Source organism: Limulus polyphemus, unplaced genomic scaffold, assembly GCF_000517525.1.
Source record: "Limulus polyphemus unplaced genomic scaffold, Limulus_polyphemus-2.1.2 Scaffold167, whole genome shotgun sequence".
NCBI classification, from domain to species: Eukaryota; Metazoa; Arthropoda; class Merostomata; order Xiphosura; family Limulidae; genus Limulus; species Limulus polyphemus.
This window is the reverse complement of record NW_013665777.1, coordinates 89,071-101,957: the sequence shown is the minus strand read 5'-3', so window position 1 is coordinate 101,957 and position 12,887 is coordinate 89,071.

Here is a 12,887-nt window from a genome sequence, read left to right as displayed (position 1 = left end):
TGAAAAGGTAATCAGTTTTATGTATATTGTAAGTAAATGTAAACTTCATTCTTATTTTAGAATTGCTTGTATTATTGGTTATAATTTCATATGATATACACACAGCGGCTTTTACGAAAATAGTAGAAACACTTAATGAAATCTGCTTAATAATCTGTGGCTCCACCTTTGTCTGTTAGTAGTGCTTTATTTCTTTATAGTAGGACATAAGCAGGTTCCGAAGGTAATCTGAGAAATTATATTCCATTCCTCAAGGACACAATTTAACACAAAGCATGACAGTCCCGTTCACTAATGACAATTTTCCAGCCGCTGTTACATTTACCTGATCAGATGTTTGTGATAATCGTCATGCTGTAATAACCTTCGTTACTCTTACTTCTACAAACACAAGAAGTATACAATTAGTGTCACTAAAGTGTCTCTTGATCAGTATCCTACAAATTGTTCTAGAAAGTCAGTTAAGTCAAACTTCTTTTCCCATGTTGTTTGACAGTTAATGTGGAATGGAGCTTGTATATATAAATATTACAGATCACCTGTCTAAGAGGTTACTGGAATAACAAACTCACCAGTCAGCTGATTTAGTTTATTCAAAATATAAGGAAGAATGGGGATAACTTTAAGAGCTGTTTTTAATTTTTTTCTAATCTCTGTATATATATATGTTTATCCTATTACGTTTTCTTATTTTATACTTACGAAGATAATTTTAGATTGTTAAATAAGTACATGGATTTAGGACTAGTCTAACTCTGATAAGTTGATGAAATAATATTAGGATTATGGCCGAACATATCGACAATAAAGTACCCAGCTAATGAATCAATGCATTATAAGCATTATCTGTTTTTTGCTTTCTTTCTTTCTTTCTTGGGAATTGTTTTATGATATTACCTACTCCTAGCTAATCAATTTTTAACTCTGTAAAATTAGCTATTTTGTTCTTTAAATAATTTGTTATTCTGATCTATTAAGATAATAAATAACGCACAATGTTAAAATGGATACACAACTACAAACATTTTTAATTCAGGCCAATCTATGGCCTTCAAAAGTTGACCCTAAATGTTTCGACGTTTGAACTGAATCATCAGGAGTGGAATTGCAAGACATAATGTCATATTTATACCTTTTTAATGGTCACTTAACCTAATTACAAATGTATAAATATGACACTATTATGTCTTGCAATTTCACTCCCGATGATGACATTGAAACGTCGAAATATGATTGACCTGAACTAACAGTGTTTGTAATTGTGAATCAATTTTTTTCGTTCTGTGTTATTTATTATTTTAACAATACTTACTTCTGATCTATATTGATATCTTGTTTTGATCAGAAGTTATTGATACCTTATGTACTTTTGAAGTCAAAACAACTGGCTGCTGATTGCCATTTATTTGATCATGATTCAATAATGACCGTGCTATTAAATTACTGTATTTTTCATTGTTTTGTGAACACACTTTATCTAAGTCACAATCCTGCGTTCTTTGCTGAACATTCTAAGTGGAAATGTCGTATTTTTGAAGGATATCCAGAGAAGTTTTTGTATAATTTCAATCGTAATGTTAAGAAACAACTTTCGTACTTCCCATTTGTCAAGACCTGTATCCAAAATACGACAAACCTCAACAGATTCGTGTTAGAAGGAAAACATCTTGCACAAGAAAAAAAATTGATATTAAAAAAAAAAAGAGATTTCTCAAACATTATGAGTAATATAAATAAAGAATATAAACTATCTTGGCTATCTACGGTCTTCAGGCGTTCGTCCTGTGTTTCTATATAAAATGCTTATTTCTTAACAATTTTGTTACAGTGTTTGTCTAAATCACTTTTCTCACACTATAATTGCTTTTATTTCTTCCTTTTCTCACTCTTGACATTCTGACATTGGCTGTTTGAATAAAATGGTGACAGTATGTGCAGGACATCGGAGCTTCCTTAATTACCGAAAACGAACGAAAAGAAGCAAAAAGAAACATTTTACACCAACAATAAACTATTTTTTGGGGGGGGGAGATATTCTAAAATAAATTTCTTTAAGATAAATGTTAGTTGTTTTGAATGAAACTTGCTTATATTGGTACAGGTTTTAGTTATTGTATACACCTGAGAGATATTTATATGAAACCTCTACGAGAAAGACTTGCTAGTACCCTTGGATGTATATTTATTGAATAAATAAATCTAAAAATAATAATTTAATAAGAAAATTAGTTAATTATATAACAAACCATTTAAAGTACTAAATTCATTCGGGCTACACCACGAGAGGGCGATTTTGACATGACTCAAAAATAAAAGGAAAGAAAGAGTATCTCAAATGTTGCTTTTTTTATATATTTCCATTCTCGCGAAAACAATACGTTTTCTACTACTGTTATATAAAATTTCTTATAAATTGATTATTTTCGGTGTAAAAACGTTTATTTTCGTCTCATTTTCTTCCTATTCTGTGAGTTGGTAATCCGGATTTCTGCGACGATCTAAGAACATTCTTCAGAAAGATGATACTTGCAGTAGCAACCTTTAGGGATAAACTTTATGTGCTAGTTAGGAAGACAAACAGCATTGAGACACTCGTGACATGTCCAAAATTTCCCGAAGAAAACTTATAATTCTAATGTGCTTCTGGCGAAAGGTAGTTCTCCTCGACCAAATAGTGTTTTTAGATGTAGTTATTATAAATGTAAGGTTTCTTCTGTGCATGACATGCGTATAATTCTGAAACTGTATTAGTATTAATATTTTAGTTCATCTCTATTTTCAACTTAAAGATTTTGTCATTCTCTCAAACCTATTATTTGAATGTTTCGAGCGTAAAATGTTGTTAGCCATTACACGAGTATATATATCCCATTGTGTATTTACATAACTGCAAACTTTATTATGTCTATCAAGTCATAAAGGAATTGCGTGCTGGTTGCCTAAGTGTAAATACCAAGTTTTGTTCACACATTGTACAAACATTATGGTTATAACTTTCAACTTGTACAAACATTATGGTTATAACTTTCAACTTGTACAAACATCATATTTATAACTTTAAAATTGTACAAACCCTATCATTATAGCTTTAACATCATAAAAAATTATCTTTATAACTTTAAAATTGTACAAACATCTATAACAATAATGTTTTGTACAATTCTTAAGTTGTATCAATATGTTTGTACAATTTTAAAGTTATAAAGATAATTTTTTTATGATGTTAAAGCTATAATGACAGGGTTTGTACAATTTTAAAGTTATAAAGATGCTTCGTTTATGTTGCTTAGCAGTAAATAAACTCGCCATTTTATGATTAGAAATACTGTCATGTTTTAAATCTTAAACCAGGCGTTACTTGTCTAGTAAAAACTAAATTATTGTCATTTTTATAAACTTCCTAATTATATAAGCTTCTTTCTTGCTACGAGAGCTACAACATGTGTAAAATGTTTAAAAGCAACATGGGTTGTAACATACTTGAACTTTCATTTTTAGTAACAAGAGGAAACGTTTGCTTGGTATTTATCAACAATTCATGCTAATTATGTTACGTTTTTAATACGTGTTTTATCAGAAGCTTGAAGTTTATTAGTGCAGCTTGTTACATAACAATGATTACATGAAACACACGACGAAAACGTGTTTAATACACAAACATACACTAAATAAGCATTTTGAGTAAAATATACAGTTTTAGATTTACAACAGTGTCAGTTTGTATCACGAAAACACACGACAGAGAGAGAAAGGAAAACTATTTCCATTTTAATATCAGTCATTAAAATCGATGCGTAAAGATAATCATAAGGAAAAAGTGACGTTTTTAGTGAGTTAAAATCTGTCGCCTAGAGACAAAATTGTAATTACTAACTTATCACAATCTATAAACATTAATTCTTTATGGTATCGTTCATTACATTCTGATAAAAAGTTTCACTTGTATTTCCCAACGGGCTATATACAGACTTATTATAAAGCAATCAAAGAAAACATTTAAAAAAACGTTAATTAATACGACGTCTAAAAACAGTTTGTAAAAATATGAGAAATACAACTGTTATAAGCAATATAACTACTGACTGTTAGCTGTAATTGTATATATTTTCGTACTTTAACCATTTTAAGGGTCGCTTGTTCTCAGTGAAATAGTTATATGTATCATTTCCAACACATTCATTATGTATTACGTCCCTAATAACAATGATTATGCCTTAAACAATCAATTAAACTTAATTATGCTTAATTGAACAACATTTTAGGTTCCTATTCAAAGTGTGGGTGAAAGTCTTAGTTTAACTGCATGTGAATAGCGATACTTGAAGAAAGCCAATGTAAGTATACTTGATGAGTGACATTACGTCATAAACGAGTTAAGACATTACGTTGCTTGGTCCTTTTATTCTTTTATATTTAAATATACTGAGTGATTTACTGTAAAATCAGCAACAAATTTTTCACGATTCCAATAGTAATTATTTATTTTGTTTCTTTGTTTGTTATGAAATTCAAAGTTGCATAATGGGTTATTTGTATTATGCTTACGACGGGTATCGAAGCACGGTTATTAACGTTCAAGGCCCGAAGACTTACCGCTGAACCAATGGGGACAATAATAAGAAACAAAAAAGAAGGAATATAGAATGTTCAGTGTTTTTTTTTTCTTCCTGGTCTTATCTTAACTTCTTTATCTTTTTTTGGTTATTAATCACATTCACATAATTATAAAAAAACTGTTTAGTTTGTGTGTAAGATATTCAGTGATAGTAACAAACTAATAAGATCCAACTAGAAATGGCAAGGATTGTCAAAATTTATGGTCAACAGGCAATTAAAGTACTTAAGTACAGAAATAATGATTCATTAAAAGTATCTGAAAAATAGAAATATTACAGGTGAGAATATAGCTATTTTTTAGATAAATTGGGATGACCAAAAAAAAAGACGTTTCCTTTCAAATCTTTAGTAAGTATTTTGGACATGGCAACAACATTTTTTCTTATATAATTACATATATAGAAAAATAGGAGATGAAACAAACATAATGTTTAATAAATCAAAGTTATTTGGATCACTGCCACTTTATTGGAACTTAAGGAATAACAGCCCACTTGAAATCAACCTCCTCTCAAACATCTTAAGTTATGAGATGTTGTACTGCGCAGTCGGTAAGATTGGGACACCTAGTGGATAACTAAAACATTACTTATTTGAGTATTATGTACAATCATCGCAAACACTTTAATTGTAATCACGAGATTAATCAGTTTAAATGAGCGAGAAAGAAAACTAAAATATTCACAGTTATAAGATTTATAAGCATTAGTAATTGAAAGATCAACTCTATCGATCTAATAGACCTTCCATGCTCTAACGGATTTTATTATAAAACTGATACATTAGATTAATTGGATTATGTGATAAATATTCTCAAGTTTTATTAATTGAATAGATTTTAATATGTCTGCATATTATACATGATATAACAAAACAAATAGTGACAACTTATCAGCAGATAAGATAATGTAATAACGATGACTAAAATATTCACGAATAAAATGGTTGATTTGTATCAAAAATTTATGGACTTGCAACGCTAAAGTACGGGGTTCGATTCTCCGTGATGGATAGAGCGTAAATATCCAATAATGTAACTTTGCGTTAAAACAATCAAACAAAATTATATTAAAATGCACAATGTTTCTCACAAATATTTTTCATAGTTCATAACTGGTTATTTAAATTTTAAAATTAATGCTCGCTAAAAACATAGATCTCATCACCACCTTCAGAAATCTTAGATCAAACCATCGAAACATTAGAACACATTTCACTCTTTCATGAAAGTTGCATTGACTATCAGATTGCAGACAGCAAGGACAAATAAAATACTTCAGCATGTGCTTCGTTTAGAACCAAGTATTACTGTTTTATGTATGGAAAAGATTAATACACTAAAATACCAGTGTTATCCAAGTCTCACATATCAGCGTTGAATGAAATTAACACATTGTTTTTGTTGAGAACTGCACTGATTTCCAGAAAAGGATAAAGAATATAAGGCTTATCAGCTACAACACTTTGATATAAATACATAAATATATGTTGAATATATAAACATTTAGCTTTTTGCTTCTCATTGCAAACAAGAGCAGAAATTAATTGCTATGAAAAGTTCTTGACTTTGTTGTAAAATGTTTGGCTTTCAGACTTGTGCCGTGGAAAGTTATTTTTTATATTGTTTGACTTTGTTTGGTTTTCAGACATGCCTCGTGGAAAGCTATTGTTTATATTACTTGACTTTCGTATAGAATGCTTGGCAAATGGATTTCCACTATTAGTATTGAAAACATTTTAGCTTTGTTTGTTTGTTTTTTAGAGCAAAGCCACTTTGGGCTACTGTTCACCGCGAGGAATCGAACCCCGGATTTAGGGTAGTAAATTGGTAGACTTACCGCTGTCCAATCGGGGGACAACATTTTAGTAATTTAAAAAAGGTCTTAAGAGTAATGATAATAAAAAGGTCATAAACATTCCAGCTTGTGTGAATTACTTCTAGGGCTTTAATATTGTACTTACATGCAAAAACGTATAAAATAATATGAGATATAACAAGATAATGAGAATAATCAAAAATCGAAGTAAAAGTTTATGCTTCAAGTAATAAAAGAGAGAAGTCAGTTTTTTGTTTTTGTTTTAAAAGCTTATCAAGCACCATGTCAAAAATGTGTGTCATTTGCATCTGAGTGAATGAATCTTAACCGTTCAAGTTTGTATACACTCTCGTGTTCCGCTGTTTGTCTCATGAGGTGAAACGTGATACCACTACCACAAGCAAAAGAGTAATACCCAAAGTAATGCAAAACCTTTAAGTGAAAGAAACATATCTCTATAAGCGTGTTATCCATGGCACAAAGTTATATATATCTTATATTTATGTTCATACATATACACACATTCGTTACTGTATTGATGTACATTAATATCCCCATGACTACTAATATATTGTCGTTGCTGCAGCTCCGTGTATCACGTTAACTGAATGTATTATTTGTAGCTCCTAATGTAGGACTCTGGCCAAAACTTTGTAAATAAATTTAGTGTTTTGTTTGAGATGAAACCATTTAACGTATTATTTTATTTATTCTAATCATATTTTATTTCAACTTACGTCCAAAACAAGCTCTAAGGTAAAAGTGGAAAGCTATCTTCAGTAAATATTGTACGTGAAAATCAAAACCTTATTGAGTTATTGTTTACCCACGTTATGGATTTAAACACGTAATAATGTTTGATACAAAACTCATTGAGACAGTAATATAAACGTTTTGCAGCTTTTTGGTTGTTTATTGTTAATTCACAATAGTTTTGTTTTTTCAAAAATATTTCTCTTATACTTCGAGTGAGCTATCTGTATTACAACAAGTAATTGTTAGTATTATTTGTTTTACAACAAAGTTATGTGAAGAGCTATCACTGTTACTTTGCGTAATGGTTAGCAGGTACATTCTGTGTTATTTCACATATATTAGAAAAGTTATTTATCTTTTTACATATAATGTTCAGTAATTGTCTTCTGCGACAGCTTAGCAAGAATTGTGTTATAAGACATAATATTGGACAAGTGCTATTTTTTACATAGTGGTTAGCAAGTATCATAATTTCAATTCAGAATACTTTGAATGGTGTAACGTAACTGGTTTGATGAGCTCAACCTCTGGGCGAAACGTTTCGTCAGTAGCGACCTCTACAGCAAAGTGTAGATAAAATGTGATTATTTTTACTGGAAATACACATTATGCTAAGTTATAAGTCGAATTGAAATGTTAAATATTGACTAATAATCTGTTTAGATTAACTTAGATGTACTATACGTTTTCTGAACACCCAAATCAAATTTTCCCTGGCTAATTTTAAAACAATGTTTCATGGAAAAAAATTCAAGATGTTCTGCTTTGGAATTTTCCAACAAGCCATGTTAAAAAGCCTGCCAATAATGTATATTTCTGTTGGAGTATTTTTTCTCTAATCACATACAGGATTAATGTCTTATTTGTAGCACTTTCTAAGTCAAATTCGTTTAAGATTGAGTAAATGTGCTTTGCCTGGTTTAGTTGCAAGAGTCTGTTGATTAAAAATACTTGACAATGTTTCTTTGTACTTTGGTGTACTATAAAACCCTGTTTTCTGATTTCAACTTCTATTAACGTTTAGTCAAAGCCTTTAAAATTTTAAAAGGAATATAAGACTTGAATTTTAAAGACACATGTCGCTGTAAACTTGTTCTTCATGGTATAAGGTTATTTATCACTATATTAACAAATGAATAATGTCAAGTTTCAGTATTTTAAGGGGATAGGCTTAGGCAACTACTATATATATATATATTAAGCAGAAAAATATGTGTCTGTCTGTTTGTCCGTTATCCAACTACTCCTAGGTAGCAACCAAACTTTGTAAGATGATACTTTGGATCAATGAGTGTGTTAATGGTTTGAAGAGGTTGTTAACCCCCTCCCCGTTATTGTTGTTATTGAGCATTTATAATCGTTGGCGTAAGTTAACGTTAACTACATTTATAAATGGTGCCACGTCCTTACAAACACACACACAAAATATATTATATTTTCTATAACACAACATATACAAAGTGTGGGAGGAGAACACACAAACATCTTATATATATCTCAGTGAGTGCGCTAGCACTCTCTATGGAGGAATACAATGAAAAAATTACCACCACTTTTACAATAATACATAAACTCAGCTGAAGTTTCTAATCCAACAGCCACCATAAGGCTCATTTGAAGATCCGTTTTTTTGAGTTATAACCCGTGCGTGACCTTTCAACTTCGACCCGTAAGACACTTCTGCAGCCAATGACCGTCTGTTAATTAATCACGTGAAACACTGTGTAAAGCCGAAAAGTAAACGCGATAAAACTCGAAAAAATTCAACAACAATAATAAGACATAAAAAGGAAAGTAATAAAAATGATAAATACTATGTTTAATGTAATTAAATCAACAAATGACGTAATGTTGTACTATATAAGGAACAGTTTTACAGTTTGCATTAATTAAGCGATGGTAAAACTAATGATGTTTACCATACTGCAGTGGTTCATTATTACCTTAAACAATTTCTAAGATATTAAAGTGTAGACGTGATAGTCTCAAAAAGGTCGTGATATTTTGTACAGCGTTTAAACCTATAATTAGTAGTAAAAATATACTGTTGAATAAACCTGATGTTGAAATTGTTCAGAGAATTGTTCTCGTATTAAGAGAAACCTCATTTGTGAAAAATGTAAGTGAATTTACAAGATCTATCTACGAAATATTGTGATGTTTAAAAATTTATACTCTATTTAGTAAGCTAGAATAGTAAACATTGTAATTTAGCTTACTAGGAATATTTGTATTTGGAAACGGATTTTATTTGTTTTGAATTTCTCGCGAAGCTACACGCGGGCTATCTGCGTTAGCCAATCCTAATTTTGCAATAATAGACTAGAGGGATGGCAGCTAGTCAACACCCTCTATCGTCAACTAGGACTAATCTTTTACTAACGAATAGTAGGATTGACTGTTATATTATAACATATCCACGGCTAAAAGAGCGAGCATGTTCGGTGACGGGGATTCGACCCTCAGATTGCGAGTCGAGCACTTTAACCATCAGACTATTCCAGTCTTTTGAAAATGGAAAGTTTATAACTTAAAAATTGAAGGTGTCAGCTTTACTGAAAATTTTGAGCTTAAATGTTTTATTAATGATGTTGATATATAAATCCAAGTATTGTGTTTTCTTTTTAACAAAAGGGAGTTTTTATAGGGTAAGTTCTTGTGAATAAATTTGTTAATTAATTAAAATAATATAATCAGTATGTCTACAAGACCGACTAATATGTAAAGCTTTGTTGTATTTTTGCATACTAAGATTTGTTATGTACGAACATTGAAGTTTGAATGAAAATATGCAACTTGTGGACTTAAATTACCTCCCATTATTATTCCTTGTACCTGTTAGAAAACGTTGGCTGAATTGCACAAGTGTTATCAAGTATAATATGCCATGCCTCTAAGATTTCGTTAACTGTAAAACTATGGTAAATTTTTATGGCACAGAAAAGTCTGTATTTACTGACATGAAACGTTAATTTACCAGAATTATTAACAGACATCGAAATTGTTGATGAAAAACTTTTTTTCCTAATTCCATCAATATTAAGGAAGATGTGAAGATTACGAAAATCTATATTTTCTGTTGTTTTTATTTGTTAATATTTCGTTTCTAAAGAGTCAGTAAGTTCTTTGGTACTCACAGAAAATCAGGTTCTATGTAGATGTACTTTACAAATAACGCGGCGTAAGACAGGTCTATTTTGGTGCAATGGACAATTCCTTTTATGCGATGGTAAACCTATCGTTTAAACTAAATCTGTGACAAGCCAAGCTCAGCTAAACGTAAAAGTGTGTAGCTGGGAGGGCTTTGTATTGATTGTCAGTTTAGTGCATTTATAATGTGGATTTATTTTAAGTCATTTAGAAAATAATCCTTTTGTTGCAGTCTTGTTCACAGCAAGAGTTTAGAAACTTCCGTTTTCTCATACATAATGTGTTTGAACTGTAATAAAGCAGTTTCCGACCTTCTGGATTCCATTTCAATTTTGGGAAAGGATATGTCACATTTTTGTGAAACGTTTTGTGATTACACATTGTAAATACAAGGGTCCGAGATATGGAAAGAAACTGGACACATTCTTTTTTGTCATACAAGAAACTTCTTTCACTTAAGATAAACCGAATATGCATATTATTCATTGACGAAATATTTCAGTATTAGTTCACTATGAACGTTGGCTAATCACCAAAGGAAATTACATTAGGCATCTAATTCAGTAGGTGTTGTATTTGTAGCATCTAATTCAGTAGGTGCTGTATATGTAGCATCTAATTCAGTAGGTGCTGTATATGTAGCATCTAATTCAGTAGGTGTTGTATTTGTAGCATCTAATTCAGTAGGTGTTGTATATGTAACATCTAATTCAGTAGGTGTTGTATATGTATCATTTAATTCAGTAGGTGTTGTATTTGTAGGATCCAATTCAGTAGGTGTTGTATATGTATCATTTAATTCAGTAGGTGTGGTATTTGTAGCATCTAATTCAGTAGGTGTTGTATTTGTAGCATCTAATTCAGTAAGTGTTTTATTTGTGGTGTATGTGTGAGATTAAAAAGAAAATGAAGTTTCCAAATGGGTAATTAAATACAAGTAACTTCAGTTTCTTTAGCGAACGACGACCAAGTTTGCCATTTGTATAGTAATAAAAATAATACAAGTTATTCTTACCTATCAGTGGAACTTGTGTTATTTGTTATAAGATAGTGATAGAAAAGCTTCCTTCTTCTTTCTATTAGTGGAACTTGTGTTATTTGTTGTAAGATAGTAATGGGAAATTTGCTTGTTCTTTCTATTAGTGGAACTTGTGTTATTTGTTCGTAAGATAGTAATGGAAAATTTGCTTGTTCTTTCTATTAGTGGAACTTGTGTTATTTGTTCTAAGATAGTAATGGAAAAGTTTGCTTGTTTCTTTAAAGAACAAGCAAACTTTTCCATTACTATCTTAGAACAAATAACACAAGTTCCACTGATAGAAAGAACAAGCAAACTTTTCCATTACTATCTTAGAACAAATAACACAGTTCCACTGATAGAAAGAACAAGCAAACTTTTCCATCACTATCTTAGAACAAATAACACAAGTTCCACTGATAGAAAGAACAAGCAAACTTTTCCATCACTATCTTACAACAAATAACACAAGTTCCACTGATAGAAAGAACAAGCAAACTTTTCCATCACTATCTTAGAACAAATAACACAAGTTCCACTGATAGAAAGAACAAGCAAACTTCCCATTACTATCTTTCAACAAATAACACAAGTTCCACTAATAGAAAGAACAAGCAAATTTTCCATTACTATCTTACAACAAATAACACAAGTTCCACTAATAGAAAGAACAAGCAAACTTTTCCATTACTATCTTACAACAAATAACACAAGCTCCACTGATAGAAAGAAGAAGGAAGCTTTTCTATCACTATCTTAAAACAAATAACACAAGTTCCACTGGTATAAAAATGAAAAAGATTTACCCGTCAGATAATTTTCAGAGAGGAAGAAATGGTGGGAAATTTTTTCGTGTATATTTCATAAAGTGTAACACGAGCCTATTTGTCTGGAACTAGTCAAAATCTTCCCGTGACAGTTTAGTCTTAGTGGAGAAAACGTTTGTTTGTAGTTAAACACAAAGCTACACAATGGGCTATCCGTGCTCTGCCCACCACGGGTATCTAAATCCGAATTCTAGCATTGTAAGTTCGTAGACATGCCGCTGTGCCACTGAGGGGGGGGGGGGGGCGTGGAGAAAACGGAACGTACGTTTTCTTGTGTACTTTTGTACGTACTCTCTAAATAAGTATAGGTTTGACCTTCTTCGACTTAAAGAGGTCCAAGTGCTTCTCGTGACCTTAATTATTAAAATAAACTCACCTAGATATTGCAGTCGCTATTTTCTGTTGTTTTATATCACACGTGCTTTCGAACTTTATTGCTTGTTCGTATATTTGTACTAGTCTCAATCTGTCATTTTTTTATATCTGTTTTGCATGCAGACAACCATGCTGCTACAAGACCGTTCTATGTTACACCGCTTTGTTCATTAGCTGCTTTACTAGCTACAAGACCGTTCTATGTTACATCGCTTTGTTCATTAGCTGCTTTACTAGCTACAAGACCGTTTTATGTTACATCGCTTTGTTCATTAGCTGCTTTACTAGCTACAAGACCGTTTTATGTTACATCGCTTTGTTCATTAG